General features: G+C 40.6%; 1 pseudogene; it reads left to right on the plus strand.

Annotated features, from left to right (window-relative positions):
* The first annotated feature begins 3,647 nt into the window (after nt 1-3,647).
* LOC132684693 (10 kDa heat shock protein, mitochondrial pseudogene) lies at nt 3,648-15,068 on the plus strand (annotated as a pseudogene).
* Nucleotides 15,069-17,604: the final 2,536 nt, after the last annotated feature.

Raw genomic sequence — 17,604 nt, forward strand, 5'->3', positions numbered from 1 at the left:
GACTCCTAACATTGATATGACCTGAGAGTTTCTAGCTTCAAGCTGGTTCTCCTGTTCTAACTCTACAAAAGGCAGGTCTGTCTCTTCCCTCTCCTAAATCTTAGTAGGATGTAGGGTATGCAGGAACACTTGATCACATTGACATTGGTGTCGGCAAAGATATTGTTGATAAAGAAGCAGTTCCTTTCCCAAGGGCAATTCACCTCTGCAAATGTGTTAGGTTTTACTTCTTTGCTTTCAAAAAACTGGGAAAGAATCTACTTGAGTTGTTGGGGGTAGATGATTAAAAATAACTTTTCTGGATCTATCACTATGTGATTTGTGACACACAGCTGCAGAAAGAATTAAAATAATTGAATAGCATTATATAAACACAGTTTTTCAATGCGTTGTATAAACATGGTTTTTTCAACACGGTTGAATAATAAATGGAAAATAACTGATGCTGAGTTTTGTTTCATCTGTCAATAAATAATCATCACTGGGTGTATGAATTAGAAAATTCCATTCATGTCATTAAGAGATTCATTGCTAATAAAATTTGGTTTTAATGCTTAACAATTGTTCATTAAACTTTTAATCTATTTACAATCCTTTGACCAATTATATACTAATAAAAATTACAATGAAATCCCTGAAAAATTATAAGAAAATGCAACTTGGGGCACCTGGGTGGCTCAGTCGATTAAGTGTCTGACTTTGGCTCAGGTCCTGATCTCACAGTTTGTGGGTTCGAGCCCCGCGTTGGGCTCTGTGCAGCCAGCTAGCTCAGAGCCTGGAACCTGTCTTTGGATTCTGTGTCTCCCTCTCCCTGTCCCTCCCCGGCTTGTGCTCTCTTTCTCTCTCTCTCTCTCTCTCTCTCTCTCTCTCTCTCAAAAATAAATAAAACATAAATACAAATTTAAAAGAAAATGCAACTTGATCATCACAAAATGAAAACGATTTAAATTTCAAGTGCCTCCCTTGCAGTTGTTTAAAATTACGATAAAAAAAATTATATGTTGGCCTAAAAGTTTGTTCACACTTATGGAGTTTTGCACAGTTTGTCTGGGACCATAGAGTAAAAAACTATTTTAAGCAACTTAAAGATCTAACTACAATTCTACTTGTAAAATATCTTTAAAAAATAAGCCAAAAAAGTATGATCTTCAAAAAGACTGGAAGGATTACTCTAAAATGCTAATGATTATTTTTGGACACTAGAAATAAAAATTTTCTCTTTTGCTATGCATTGGTTGTATATTTTCCTTAATGACTTTATCAGCTTGAATTACTCTTGTAATAAAAATGCACTTAAGACTTTTAGAAATAATTAGGTGTAAATGTAAATATTTAAATAATAATTAGGTTTAAATTTAAGCCCAGTGACTACTGGATGGCTGGATGGCTCAGTCGGTTGAACGTCCAACTCTTGATTACGGCTCAGGTCGTGATCTCACGGTTTGTGAGTTGGAGCCCTGCTTGGGATCCTCTCTCTCCCTCTCTGTGCCCCTCCCCTGCTTGTGCTCTATCTCTCTCGCAAAAAATAAGTAAATAAACTTTTAAACCTAATGACTATTGAGTAAACGCCCTAGAAATCTTCTTATGGGGCAAATCCACAAGTTTGAGTATTTCAATTTTGTAATAACCATCTCAGCAGCCCCCAGACCCCACCTCACTTTTTGTTGATCACAGGCTTTGGGGCAGTGGCATCAGGGACTTTGCTGGCCGCAAGACTCTCTCCTGTCGATTAAGATGCTTTGGTGTTTGCCACTTTTTCCCTTTTTATCCAACATAATCCATCAGAAACCAATTGGGCTGTTTACAAAAATTCAAATTCTGTCTTGTCCTCACCTCAGCGTCCTTCACAAAGCTCTGATATTCTCCTCTCCCACCAAAGAAGCTTGACTCACAAGGTTGCACAACTGTTAGCAGCCAAGTTAATCAGAATTGGGATCTAGTTTGGTTCTCTGTTTTCTGAATTCCACCACCCACAGAGTGAGAGAAGAAATCTGGAAGGGTGAGGAGAGTATTAACAAGTGAATGGGATGAAGTCATTACACAATAGGATTTTCAGGCCTGCAAATCTCAGATCTGGGGGTTTAGCACTTTGTACCAAAGGAAGGACTCTGGCAGCTTGGGCAGGATCTTCAAATAGGGTTGAGAGGCCAGTAGCTCTGTGCTTCAAGCCCAGGGGAACCCTAACAGGGGAGACTTTTAGGATAAATGGGGAATTAAATGCTCAAGGGAGAAAAGAAAAAAAAAATTGACCAACACTAGAGGGCACCATATTTTCACGGCTCTTCTGCAAAGTGGAGGGCCAAGCCCTTGAACTCTGGAAGACTGTTGCTTCAAAATAAAAAATAAAAAATAAAAAATCAATCAATCAATCAGATAACAAAGGAGGAGCTGTGGAGGAGATAATTGATCCCTCAGTTTCTTGTATGAAGTAAAGGAGACATAGAATAAATAGGTCAGTGAAGGAACATTAAAACCAGTTCTATTAGAATAAAATGACCCTGGACACTATGTTCTTATCCCCACTCGCAGTGAGTTCCACACGGTATCACATATCTGAAGTCTTTAGTGTGCTAAAGGGATTATATATTTAAACAGGTGTCTTTTTTTCTGAACGTGAAGAAAGTCTGCTACCAACTTTTGTGTTTCTGAAAACAGAAGATAAAAGGCAAGTACATTGTAAAATCAAGGAAATAACCATTTGGCTTTGACACATAGAAGGAAAGGACAATCATTCCATCTTCCAACGCCCAGGGAGGTAGGAGTCCACCAGGCTGGCCCATCCTCACGTCCCTGGCCTTCACACAGGTCTTCCCTTATGGGGCTAGAGGAACATGTTACTCTTCAATAATAGCCACATTAGTAGGAACCACTTTTTCACGCCTCACCAGTAGAGCCCTTCATTACAAAGCAGCAGAAAAGGAGAATGGCATGTCCTTGCAAACTACTGGAAGAATGTTCCATAAGCAGGAATGTCACTTGGTACAGTAACACCAACCAATCACTTGGCCCAAATTTTCCCGCAGATGAAGAGATACTCGCGCTCAAGGCCAACAGAACGTGATAATAGGGGGCCTTTTGAAAATTCCAAAAAGTTCTTAAAACGTGATCCAGACATCATTTCCCAAACCCCTTAGATGCACAATCCAAGAGAATGGTCTCTTAAATCCACAAAATCTGCCACTTGCATTTCCTGGGTGTGGATTTAGGATACTTCCCCTGGAGGAGACTCAAATATGGCAATGTCTGCTCTCTCAGTGCCACAGCTTTCTGAAACTCACTATGACATGTCTTAGAAAACTCTGCATTCTATCTTCTCTGTCCAGAATAGTCACATTATACTCTCTCTATCTCTTGCTCAATGTGGTAGAACCAAAATACAACATTCCTCACCAACATGTAAAGTTCCTGTGCCTCCAAATATTTCCCATGTCTCATTGACATACCGTGACCAGTCCCCGCAAATAGATCACTAGTCATTACCTGGTCTCTGAAGTCCCTGAGGGTGTGGGGGTGTCTGCTGTCTTCAAGTCCTGGGAGCTTCAGATTAATTCCAGCTCTTAGAGGCTGCTGTCAGGAGAGCATGCTCTGTCCCAGCCAGCCCACAAGGTGTTGCAACCAGAAATTTCTCAACTCGAGGCAGATTAATCATGGCTTCAGATATAACAGATGCCGCCCAGGCAACCTCGTTAGGTGAGTTCTTCGCCAGAGATGAAAAAAAAAGTGTGAATGGATTAAAACCCCACTCCTCCAAGCCTGTCCCTACTTTCTGTGCCTCAAGACTCAGATCGATTGGAAGCTCCTCAGCAGAACATAGATTCTCCATCCGGGAAATAATTCCACCCAAGGATGGTTGCAGTAACCCAGTCATACAAACATCCCCATAAAATGCCTAATCCTCCTGCATCATTAATTGTGATGCTTGTGGTGCTGTTCATTCCCAATTCCTGCTTTGGTTTTCCTAAATTCGCTCTACCTTCTTATGTAAACTGAATATCAGAACTGGCTGGAAACACAGAAAACGTATGTACTTCTTTCAACTGAAGCCTAGAAACACAGCGTCTCATTCAAGATCTCCAGCCAGCCAAAGGCAAAGCCAGGGGCCTTCCTTCCCTCCAACCAGTCTCCTTCCTAGTGAACAGTCCTTTTTTCCAGTGAAGAGCTCCTGTGTCCACACTGGGTGGAGGGTTGTTGGTACGGAACCTGCAGAGAATTTTCAGAATATTCGACCTGCGCGGGCTCCTGCTTTCTGTTTTCACAATTATGAGGGTGCAGATCTAATTTGATGACATTAAACCAAGTAAACCTTTCAAGTGATGCAAACGCTAACATTTTGCAGCTTAAAAGTCATCTGAAGAGGAGGGAGAGTATTCCTGGGTTAGCTCCTAAATTTTCACCATTGGTTCGGGCGTGTTCTTGGCCACTCAGAGCACGGGAGATAGTTGCAAATGCACCAGCAACGGAACTTGCATTTTAGTTCGGCAGTCAGGACTTAGTGGCATGATTTAAATACCTTCAAGTCTCTTTGGGTTGTTTCCATTAATAACTGGCTTGGACTCAGGGGCCCCTGGGTGGCTCAGTCGGTCAAGCATCTGACTTTGGCTCAGGTCTTGATCTCACGGTTCATGAGTTCGAGCCCTGTGTTGGGCTCTGTGCTGACAGCTCAGAGCCTAGAGCCCGCTTCAGATTCTGTGGCCCCCTTCTCTCTCTAGCCCTCCCCTGCTCATGCTCTGTCTCTTTCTCTCTCTCAAAAATAAATAAATGTTAAAAGAAATTTAAAAATTAGTTTTTGACTCAATTTGATTTAAAATTGTAGTTGGGATTGGTTTAGCTTCTGTTACTATAATTAATTATTAATATTAATTAAATTATAATTATATAATTATAAATTTATAAAATATAAAATTATAAATATTAATTAAAATGTTTTGTATTTTGATTTGCTTTATTAGAAAAGTTTTATAGCCCTGTGTTTTTATTTTATTTTTCTAAAGTTTTATGTCTTTATTTTGAGAGAGACAGAGAGAGAGAATGGGGGAGGGGCAGATAGAGAGGGAGAGAGGGAATCCCAAGCAAGCTTCACGCTGTCAGCACAGAACCCGACGTGGGGCTCCATTCTACAACCCTGGGATCATGACCTGAGCCAACATCAAGAGTCAGACACTCAATTGACTGAGCCACCCAGGCGTTCTTATATCCCTATGGTTATAATAGGCAATGCCACTTACAAAGTAATTTTTTCTACTAGTATGCCATTTTGAGTCTGGAAAAACAAAACCAACTGGGAAGATGGTTCATGTGTTGGCAATATATAAGCAACTGGAATCTATTCTATGCTAGAAAATCAGATATTCTTAGGCAAGAAGAAGTGGAAGGGTGAAGTGTTCAAGCTTGGTTGATCTTGAACTATTTTACTAAAGGTTTTCTGCAGGGTCTCCTTCATGCAAGGGAAATCCAAATCATTGTCATTTGGAGACTTACAGGGAATAAGTTATTCATCCCTATGAGGGTCTTTTGTGGTTTTGTTTATTCTTGTTTAACTTTAACCTTTGTCTCGGATCCCCACTCCCACACATTTGACCTCCTTTCTACTTTAACCTTGTAGGGTTTTTAACACCCTGTTGTAAAGTAGATAGTATACAACCTTTCCATATGGTATTTTGCAATAACGCTCATCCTTTTTCCCACTTTTCTCTACATTATCCTCATGAACAGGACTGGCTGCTTAAAATGTGAGAACAGGCACAGAATGACAACGTAGGACCCCTTGTTTAAAAATGATTAAGGATTTTGGGGTGCCCGGGTGGCTCAGTCAGTTAAGCGCCAACTTCGGTTCAGGTCATGATTTCACAGTTCATGGGTTCGAGCCCCACTTTGGGCTCTGTGCTGACAGCTCAGAGCCGGGAAGCTGCTTTGGATTCTGTGTCTCCCCCTCTCTCTATCTCTCCCCTGCTCACTCCCTCTCTCTCTCTCTCAAAAATAAATAAAAAACTTTAAAAATTTTTTAAAAATGATTGAGGATTTCAAGACACAGACAGCAGAGCAGTAAACAGTGTGAGAACCTTCTAGATCCTGTGTGTCGCATCTGTGATACACCTGTCAAGTCAGCCCTGCTTGTGAGAACATAGCATGTTGCAGTCTGCACCTGTAGTGTTGTTTTTCTTACTGTCCTACAAAATCTCACAATATCCGCTTTTTAAGTATCTTGTCCCCACCCCCCGCCTTCGAGTCATTTCCTCAACTCCCCCATTGTTAAACCCATTAGCCTTTATACTCCCTATTGTGGAATTGTGTGAGAATTTCTTTGAGATATATTTCTAGGAATGAGATCCCTTGGTCACAGGCCATGTAGTTGCCCCACTTTACTACACGCTGCCAGATTGTTCTAGAATAGGCTGTGTACTCCCATCAACAGTGCGGAAAGTACCCATTTCTCTACTTATTTTGCTAGTTGTGCCGTTGTAAACATCTCTGTCAATCTGTCATTTCTTTATTCGTCTCGTCGATGATTTGACTCAATGAGCAGAAATCCAACTCTGTTTGCATATCTACTTTTACGTTAACATCTATGTTTTGGGGATCTTCTTTAAACTTCTTCCCCAACCCCTAGGTCACAAAGTAACAGGGCAAAGATGCTTTCCCTTGGCAGAGGGGGTGGGGCCTTTCTTGCTCTCTGGCTTCTCCTTCCTGACTTAGGCTGGAAGGTAGGTGGTGTTCCAGGAACACATCCTCCCTCTTTCATCAAGGTTTCTAAAAGCTCCAGGGTGTCAACGCAGAGGACGGGAAAGAACAGAATAATTAATCCCTGCTTGACTCATGCCGTAAGCTCTTACTGGTAGTGAGTGTGTTTATCCAGCAACCGTGTTCTGGGTGTTGGAGAGGTCTTAAAGGGAATGCATCTTCACCGTGGAGTGGAGCTGGGTCCCCAGTCTGAACACATTTGAAAACCTGTGCCTTCAGAGGGTTTTGGGGGCAATGACAAGACTCTATTACAGTATACTGGTAGTATACTGGTTACATGCCATTATACATTTGTTTGAACGGCTACAACGCACAACACCAAGAGTCAACCCTAATATAACCTATGGACTCATGGTGATAATGATGCGTCAAAGTAGGCTCATCAGTTGTGACAAACGGACCGCTCTGGTGAGGGCACAATAAAGAGTGGAGACTATGCACTGCTGGAGACAGGTGATATATGGGAAATCTCCTTACGTTCCTCTCAATTTTGCTGTGTACCTAAAACTGCTCTAAAAACATTGTCTTAAAAACAAAAACAAAAAACTCTATGCTTTTAATTCTGAGCCAGGAATTTGGCATTGTTTCCTCAATGAGATTATATGCCTTGGTGTCTGCATAATGACTTGTATTGTTTTGATTTGTTGCTTTAGTGTTCTGTCCCCTGGGCTTTGCATTCTTATGGGCCCATTGGTTGCTAGGGACCTAGGCTATCTGTGAGGTTCGAGATTTCTATTTTAGGGTATGTAATCTTCCAAAGTTGTGCACTGAAACCTTTTGTATGCGCTTGTGTGTATATGCACCTGGTATCTTGAATGGCTGGAGTATACTGGAGATGATGAGTCACAGGGCAACGAGGCCTATGGACAAGACAGTCACCAAAACTCCCTCCCTCTGTGTTGACTGTAGTCATTCATTAAGGCATGCGGATTTTCCCAGGGAGGGGTGTTTCATTTGAAAGGACTGAAGACCTTACGGTATTTTGTTGAATCTAAGATGCCCTCGTCTATAAAATGTACCTTTCATTAAATTCTGTACTCCTGGGAAAGAAAAACAACTCCAGCCATACTTGTAAGACATCTAAGTAAGAAGCATTCTGAGTACAGAGATGTGAAAATGTAAACAAAACAGAGCAAAACAAAACATTTTGAAACCAACGAAGTATCATTTGTTATAATACGGCCACACTGAGTTAAAGTGCAAGATTTAAACCACAAGATCTTTGCAAGGATTTGCTTCATGATTCAGAGGTAACTACAGGTTAAAACACTCGCAGACTTTGATATATCATGAGGTGAGGTCCCCTGGGATTCTGCAAGCCCCAAAGATCTCTTTTTAAAATTTTGTAGGGGTCTTAAAAGGCCATAACTACTGGGAAAAAGAGTCCTGAGGCCAACCTGTTAATTCAAATTATCACCCAAACCCTGCTCAGTAGATATTATAATGTCCATTTTAGAGGTGAGGAAACTGAAATTCAGAGACGCTATAATGTGCTTGGAGAACTAGCTGATGAAGAACAAATAACATGGCATTAACCCCTCACTGGGACATTTAATTCCTGGAGTCCCAAATGCCTGAATGGCCCTACTATGTAGATATTTGATATTTTGTTATAGGTCTCATAGCCCAAAGGGCCATTTGTACACACAGTCCATATGCTTTGGAATATGGAAAAAAATTATAATTCAGTCCAAATGGAGTTTCTAAGTCAATGTTTATCCCTGTTTGTGTTATTATCCAACAAGCTAGATGTACAGATGGGACCAAGTCTTTCCATTTTATAAAATGGGAAGAGGCAACAAGAACAAAAGAATTCCTCTTCTACTCAAAATATTTTATCTACAAACTAGTTGTCTATGGCACCTGTCTTTACAGACAACTTGGGAATTAATATTTTTTAATGTTTATTTATTTTTGAGAGACAGAGTGCAAGCAGGGGAGGGGCAGAGAGAGGGAGAGACACAGAATAGGAAGCAGGCTCCAGGCTCTGAGCTGTCTTCACAGAGCCCTACGCGGGGCTCAAACCCATGAACCATGAGATCATGACCTGAGCTGAAGTTGGACGCTTAACCAACTGAGCCACCCAGGCACCCCAGGAATTAATATTTGTAAAGGAGGCCAACATTACCTGGAAACCAAAGCCAGAAAAGGACATTACTACAAAAAAAAAAAAACAAAAAACAAAAAAAAAACAAAAAAAAAACAAAAAAAAAACAAAAAAAACACCCCTATAGGCCAATATTCCAGATGTTAGATGCAAATATTCTCAAGTAAATATTTGCAGACTGAATTCAGCAGCACATTAAAAGGATCATTCACCATGATCAAGTGGAATTTATGCCTGGGATGCAAGGATGATTCAACATACACAAATTCATCAATGTGATAATACCACACTAACCTATGATCATCTCAATAGATGTAGAAAAAATCTGACAAAATTCAACATCCTTTCATACGGCTGTCTCTATTTACAGATAACATGCTTTTTATATAGAAAATCCTAAAGACGTAACCAAAAAACTGTTAGATGTAACCAACAAACTCAGTAAAGTTGCAGGATACAAAATTAACATACAAAAATTCTATTCATTAACAATGAATTATTCAAGAAATAAATAAATAAAAGTAAAATTGATTCCATTTACAATAACATCAAAAACAACAGACTATTTAGGAATTAATCTAACCAAGTAGGTAAAAGATCTCTATTCTGAAAACCATAAGACAATGATAAAAGAAATCAAAGAAGACACAAATAAATGGAAAAGTACCCAATGTTCATGGATTGGAAGAAATAATATTGGTAAAAGATCAATACCAGCATAAGCCATCTATAGAGTCAATGCAATCCCTATGAAGACTCCAAGGGCATTTTTTATAGAAGTAGAAATAACAATCCTAAAATTTATATGGAGCCACAAAAGACACCAAGTAGCTAAAAAAATCCTAAGAAAGAAAGACAAAGCAGGAGGCATCACACTTCTCTATTTCAAACTTTACTGTAAAGCTACAGTCATCAAAATAGTGTGATACTGGATAGAAACAGAAGAATAGAGCAATGGAACAGATGAGAGCTCAGAAATAAACCCAAGTATATACAGTCAACTAATAGTTGACAAAGGAACCAAGAATATTCAATGGAGAAAAGGCAGTTTCTTCAATAAATGATGCTGGGAAAATTGGATATTCATATGTAGAAGAATAAAACTAGATCTCTGTCTTACACATTCACAAAAATTAACTCACAGTAGATTTAAGACTTGAATGTAATACCTGAAACCATGAAATTGCTAAAAGAAAATATGGGAAAAATTTCCTTGATATGGGTCTTGGCAATGATTTTTTGATCTGACACTTAAAGCACAAGCAACACAATAAAACAGGTGGACCACATCAAACTAAACAGCTTCTGCACACACACACACACACACACACACACACAACGACAACAACAACAACTACCAACAAAGCTAAAAGACAGCCTATAGAATGGGAAAATATTTGCAAACTATATATCTGATAAGGGGTTAATATATAAAATATAAAAAGAACGCACACAGCTCAATAGCAAAACAAACAATCTTATTTAAAAATGGGCAAACGACCTGAATAAACTTCTTCCAAAGAAGATTCATGAATGGCCAATAGGTACATGAAAAGATGCTCAGCAGTCATCAGGGAAATGCAAATCAAAACCACAGTGTGGTATCACCTCATACCTCACACTTCACACCTGTGGTATCACCTCACACCTCACACCTCACACCTGTTGTCAAAAAGAGATAACAAGTGTTGGTGTAGATGGAGAGAAAAAGGAACCCTTGTGTGCTGTTGGGATGGTAAACTGGTATAACCACTGTGGAAAACAGTATGGATGATCTTCAAAAAATTAAAACTAGAACTATTGTATGATGCAGTAATTCCACTTCTGGGAATGTAACCAAGGGAAACGAAAACACTAACTCAAACAGATACCTACACCCTCATGGTCATAGCAGTATTATTTACAATAGTTAAGGCATGGAAACAACCTAAATGTCCATTGACGGATGAATGAATAAAGGAGTCCTGATTTATATGATTTATCAGATACATATATATATTAAATATAATATTATTCACCCATAAAGACTGAGGAAATCATGCCATTTGCAACAAGATTGGAGGACCTTGAAGGCATTATGCTCAATGAAATGATTTGGACAGAGAAAGACAATACTACGTGATCTCAGTTATACGTGGAAATCTAAGAGGAAGAAAAAGCTTTATAGAAAAAGAGATGGGATTTGTGGTTACCAGAGGCTGGGAAATAGAGGCAAAGGGAATTGAGAGAAGGTGGCCCAATGATAACTTCCAGGTAAGAGGTAAATAAGCACAAGGGATGTAATGTACGACATGATGACTATAATTACCCTTACTGTATTACATATAGGAAAGTTGTTAATAAATCCCAAGAGTTCTCATTACAAGGAAAAGCATTTTTCCCCCTTGTTTCCATTTATTTGTATTCTATCTGTCTAAGATGATGGACATTAACTATACTTATCGTGATGATCATTTCACATATGTAAGTCAAACCTTTATGCTGGACTCCTGAGACTCATAAAGTGATGAATGTCAATTATATCTCAATAAAACTAGAAAAATGGTTTTGAAAAGTTGTTTGCACCCATTGCCTGCTGCAAGTTTTGGCTTTTTCCTTTCTCTCTCCTTTTGACGTTGACCATTACGTATTCTTCCTGTTCATTCTCCTAGCATCCTTTCCTTTTCTTTCACTCAGTTTAAATACTTAAAGCTATAGCCTATTGGATTTTTGGAAACAAATTCCCAGTGACTTCCTGATTTCAATTTCTTTTCCATTAATTGGGGAGAAAAAGAAAACTTAAAGGCGTTCGAAAAGCAAAAATGAACACACGTATTCAAAAGCTAATTATTTGAGTAAAAATAATTGTATAAAATAGAGGAAAAGCAATATACAAGATTTAGAATGAGAAAGGTAATACAATTCTTTGTAAAGAAAGGATTTAAAACCTAATTTAAGGTGATGTTCTAAGACATGGCCTTAGCATTTTCCAAAGTGTGAAACTTAGAACCATAGTCTTACAAAAAGATCAGTTAAGCAACAAAAGGTTCCTGGGTTCCCGATCAAAACCATTTAAAACCCCTTTAGGTTGTACTCAGAGAGATTCATAATGCACATTAGCTTTATGGACACTTCTGGATGAAATGGAAAGCTTTATTGTGAAATGTAAATGATTAACATTAACTCTAGAAGCACTAGAAAACCTGAATAGATCCCTTTGTGAAAAAGGTATCACACTTAAAGGAGTCACAGATTATAGTTCTATCAAATCGTTAAAGAATAGACAATTCTTAGGCTATCTGATCTAATACAGAGTATCAAGGATATTTTTTCTAATGCATCGGATGGGTTAGAATTACCCTCATTAAAAACAAACAAACAACCCCCCCCAAAAAGAAGTAAAAGGCAGCTATTGACCATACTTACTTATACACTGTGGTACATCAATGCTAAATGAAACCTTAGTGAATCTGATATACCAAGCAGGGTTCATTCTAGCTAGGCAAAAGTATATAACAAAAAAATTTCCATATGAAAATGCATCTTAATACCAAGACTTTGGAAGAACACAATAAAGGCTTGTTTCAGATGTGTGGACAGGGGCGCCTGGGTGGCTCAGTCGGCTACGCCTCTGACTGGGGCCTCAGGTCATGATCTCGCAGTTCGTGAGTTCGAGGTCCACATGGGGCTCTGTGCTGACAGCCTGGAGCCTGGAGCCTGCTTCGGATTCTGTGTCTCCCTCTCTCTCTGCCCCTGCCCCACTCACACTCTGTCTCTCTCTGGCTCTCAAAAATGAATAAAAATGTTAAAAAACTACAAAAAAATTTAGATGTAATATACAATAATATAAAATCTGAAGGAAACGTAGGTAAATATTTTTTATGATATTTCAGTGGGGAAGGGCTTTCTAAATATGATACCAAAGGCATAAATTGTGGCAATGAATCATTAATGAAGCCACGTAAAATCTCAGCACTTCTACATTCTTAAATGCAGCCTAAAGAATCATCAAAAGCAGTGAATTTAGAAAAATATTTACAACTTACATAATAGAGTTAATAATCTTTGTATATAAGGAGTCTTTAGGAACCAGCAAATAAAAGCACCCAACTTGAAACAACGGGAGAAGTTCAGAGAGGAAAAGTTACACAGAGGTTAAATATAAATAGACAGAGTGTGTATGAATGACTGCTTAATTTGTTATGAATCATAGAAGGACAGAATCACACATTAAGAAATCACCCGATTCCTATAAAATTAGCCAGTATAAAGCATTGTGCCCAATGGGTGTCAGTGGCCTTGGCAGAGCAGAGGGTTGGTGGCCTGGGGAGGCTGAGAGAGCCCAGCAGGCACATGCCCTATGTGTGTGGCCGGCCCCGGGGGTTTACACGTACAGTGTGGGCCAAGGGCAGGGAGTGGGTGATCCGGCATCTCATTCCTTCCGGCCCTGAGCCTATTTAAAACCACTGCATTGAACAAGCAAGGTGTCGCTGAAACAACTCCATTTTTGTTTCTTACTGCTTTCGTTAATCGGCCACATGGAGCTAATTATTCCCCTGTCCGGATGAACACTCCGGAAAATCCTGCCACTTCTCCGAGAAATTACCGCGATTCCATCGTGACTTAGAATGAAAGTCTCTGCACCTTCCCCACGTGAGCCTGCGTCCAAGCAGCCTGAGAGCAGAAGCCTGCATTCGGAAAGGGAGTGTTGGCTCACTCTCTCTCTCTCCTACCCTTTCTCCCCGAGCTCTGGAACTCTGGTTTCTATTTTACTTGAGCTGGGACACGGCGCACAAAAGGGGAGCAAGTGCTTACTCCTTGTCCTGTCGTATTGCCAGCGTTTTCTGGACTTGATTATATCGAAAACGGACTCTCGTGTGGGATTCTTTGGAGCAGCCTATCTGTGGCTCCTTGGACGACGCACACGGTCTCTGTTCGAGATGCTCACTTACCTCTGCAGCTCTAAGCTATTTGGTGATGCCTCGGGTCTCTTCCGGTCTTCCAGGCAGTCCTCCAGATGAAAGACGAGCAAGTGTGGCTCACGGGCCCCCATAGCCCACTTCTTTCCTAGCTTAGAAAGCAGCCGTGCAGGGCATCCCTCGATCTTCGGCTCTGCAGGTGGTCTCAGGAACCAGCTTGCTGATTCCCAAAGTGCAGGGTATATGCGTTATGCTCTCCAAGCCACCCTGGTGGCGTGAACTGGGGGGCAAGCAGGTGCATCTGTGCCCCTGGGGAGACGGAGAATGGGGGAGGAGAGGGGGAGGGAGATTCATGGCACAGTAATACATTTCTCCAAAAGTCCGTCCCTGAAATGCACAATCTCTGACCTTTTAGAGCCTTGAGATGGGTGTTGGAGGCAGTCACCCAGAGGACATGACCTCTGGTTGACTCGCAGGCTGGACCCAGCGCCCGGAGGCTTCTCACCTCCTTCCCGGTCCTCCGATCGGCAAACTTCGCTTGCCTTCTCACAGTGGAGGCTGCCCGGGAGAACAGCCTGCGGAGCAATGTGTCGTTGAGTCCCCGGGACTGCGTACATTAACTGAATCCAGGTAAGTTCTCTACAGAAACTTTGAGGATTCTTGGGGCGCCTGGGTGGCTCAGTTGGTTAAGCCTCTGACTCTTGGCTTCAGCTCAGGTCATGATCTCACGGTTCATGGGTTTGAGCCCCGTATGGGATGCAGAGCCTGCTTGGGATTCTCTCTCTCTCTCTCTCTCTGTCCCTTTTCCCCTCTCCCCTGCTCTCTTTCTCTCTCTCTCTCTCAAAATAAATAGATACACTTTAAAAAAAGGTTTTTTTTTAAAGGAAACTTTTAAGATTCTTGTGAGCGGGTGTGGAGACCTACTCACCTTGCGGCTGTTGAGTCAAACTTGAAAAGTAGGTTTGTTGCCTTATTATATCTGCCACTTACCGTCCTCGGTGCCCCAGAGCGGGCTACAAACTGCCGGCAGGACGGGCGTTCAGGAACTTTCTTCCCCTCCTGGACTGGGTTTTAGTTGAAAGGAGTGCAGCCGAAACTGTAAACAGAGGAGGCACTGTGCTTCCAGAAAAATCTTAAGGAAAACACATTGCAGGCAACAGTAGTAGCTGTTGGATCGGGTCTAAAGTAAAGTGTGGACTGATTCCACCAGTCAGCGTGGAAGTTGGGGTAGTTCTCCAGAATAGGGAGGCACCAACGTAGTTCTAGATGACTAGGATTATTTCTCATTTAGAGATGTTGGCATTCTTGCAAAGTATGTAGACTGAAGTAAGTCACTATTGACATGGCAACACATGAAGCTGCCCCTTCTAGACAATTCTGAAGTCTGTCATCATGTGAAAATCGCCATGTCTCTCTCTTATGATAACCTATGACATCCCAAACCCCAAAACAAAAACGAAACAACCCACAAATAAACGCCTGCCGCCCGTCAATCTGTAGCGGGCTCCCCTTTTCCTCTGGGGAGGGGGCCAGTTCATAAAACAACAATCTAAGAGGAAAAATGATTTCTCCTGTCTTTAGTGTAGGTCTTGCCTGGGAGTCTAACCTTTCAGTCTGGAGTATTGTTTCTACCGCATCAGGCCTCGACAGAAATTTCTGTCTTAAGGCTCCCAAGAGCTATTACATGTCTAAGGATTTATTAATTTTAGCCCACTGAAACCCATTTTGGAGATCTGACCTTCAGAACTGTGAGATAGTAAATTTGTGACATGTGAAGTCACTATGTTTGTGGGGTCCAGCAGTGGGAAGCTAATACGTTATCTGTATATTTGTGTGTTTCTCCCACTAGATTCTGAGCTGCTTAAGGATATGGGTATTGTTTCATTCAAGCGCAGTAAAGTAGAAAAGCAAGTAGGGGGGGTGCCTGGGTGGCTCAGTCGGTTAAACGACTGACTTCAGCTCAGGTCATGATCTCACAGTCTATGAGTTCGAGCCCTGCATCGGGCTCTGTGGTGACAGATCAGAGCCTGGAACCTGCTTCGGATGCTGTGTCTCCCTCTCTCTCTCTGCCTCTCCCCTGCTTGCACTCTGTCTCTCTCTCTCTCTCTCTGTCTCAAAAATAAAATAAAAAATTAATAAATTCTTTAAAAAAAAAGCAAGTAGGTTTAGATGTTAAAGTTTTTCCAATTTGAATTTATCAGAGGAAGCGGTTACATAGGTATCTGATGCATTAACAATCACTTCAGTCTTTTGAAGTATCAGTAAAAAATTGGGTTTATCATTTTTTTTCATTGTTTGCATGTAAATTTTACATCAAAAGAGAAAAGAGGTTTGTTTCCAAATTCAACTGACAGTCCTATGAATCTTTAACTTACTCTCGTCTCTGTCTATGTTTGGGTGCTTCATGAGATTGCTTCATAGAATCATGGGATCCTCAGAGATTATGTATTCTTGTTTCTTTGTTTCAAGAAAACTTGCAATTTTGACAAGCTTCGATTAACTGACAGCTTGTATCAGAGCTAAGGCTACAATTGATTTTGTGTTCAGTATTAATTTAGTATTTTCCTTAACTGAAAATCACAAGGAAAAGTACATGCATGTATATACATGTATACATCACTGTGCGTGCATACACACACACACACACACACACACACACACACACACACACACATACACACACACAGATTATTTACAGACCACCCACAGATTCTGGAGATTGTGAGGTAAATATATCTTTGAAGGACCATTTTTTCCCCAGCCAACCACAAGCATGCATGTGGGCTCAATAGAATGGATCGTCTTTTCTTCTCATGTCGGGTCTGGATGTGGAGTGTCAGATTTGTCGTGTTTTAGAGCTCACAAGTGTTGCATACGTTCTTTTGAATATATCACATATTACTGGACAAAAATATTTTTTTGAAAGGGACTTACTCATTTAGGGACTTATAATTTAGTGCTAGAAGTTTGAAATGCACACAAGTAACTATAACAAAACTGATAAAGTCATTTTTGTTGTTGTTTCAAGAAGTACTCTGGTTGCTCGACAGAAGTGAGTCCATTGAAAACACTGGGTGCCCCAGACAGTGAAAAACCACCCTCTGAAGCAGAAATTCATCTAGTGATCATTGGGTATGTATTAGTCGTGTTAGTTAAATTTAGGCATCTTCATGACGAAGGTTTTCATTTCAAAAGTGATCGTGGAGTCCAAGCCTTAAGACCCTTTTGCACAAGGGACGCGTCAGGGTTTAACAATGGAAACCCAGTGCTCTGAAAGAAGGGTTCTGAACAGAGCAGTATGCTGGCAACTCCAGGCTTCTGGGATGATGTACACATTAGTCCTCCCAAAGGCAACTTGCTGGGGCAACATGAATAACCAGTTCTTTCCTCCTCTTTTCCAGTATTTGGCAGATAGAATGGGGAGCACCATTTTATCTGGACCTTGACTGGCAATATATTATGCACTATGGAATAGTGTTTCCTTCTGCTTTAGTATTTAAAACACTTCTAAAAATATATCCCCTCCCCCAATTTTGTCTTAGACTTATTTACTGAGTTTCTGTGATATATACTGGGTACTTTTGAGGCAACAGTGACCCAGCCATGAAAAAATTAAAATATTTACCCTTGTTGAACTTACATTCTAGACATAGCCAAGGGCACAAAGCTAATTCTCAGCCTCAATTGAACTAAGCATAACGCTCTACCAGTGAATACAACCACAAGCATTGTAGAATCGAGCTTCTCAAATTTAATGCGCTACAGATCACCCGGGGATCTTGTTAAAACGCAGATTCTGATTCAGGTAGTCTGGGTGGAATCTGATATTCTCTATTTCGGATAAGCTACTAAGAACTTGGA

This window comes from Panthera onca, chromosome D2, assembly GCF_046562875.1.
Source record: "Panthera onca isolate mPanOnc1 chromosome D2, mPanOnc1 haplotype 2, whole genome shotgun sequence".
NCBI classification, from domain to species: Eukaryota; Metazoa; Chordata; class Mammalia; order Carnivora; family Felidae; genus Panthera; species Panthera onca.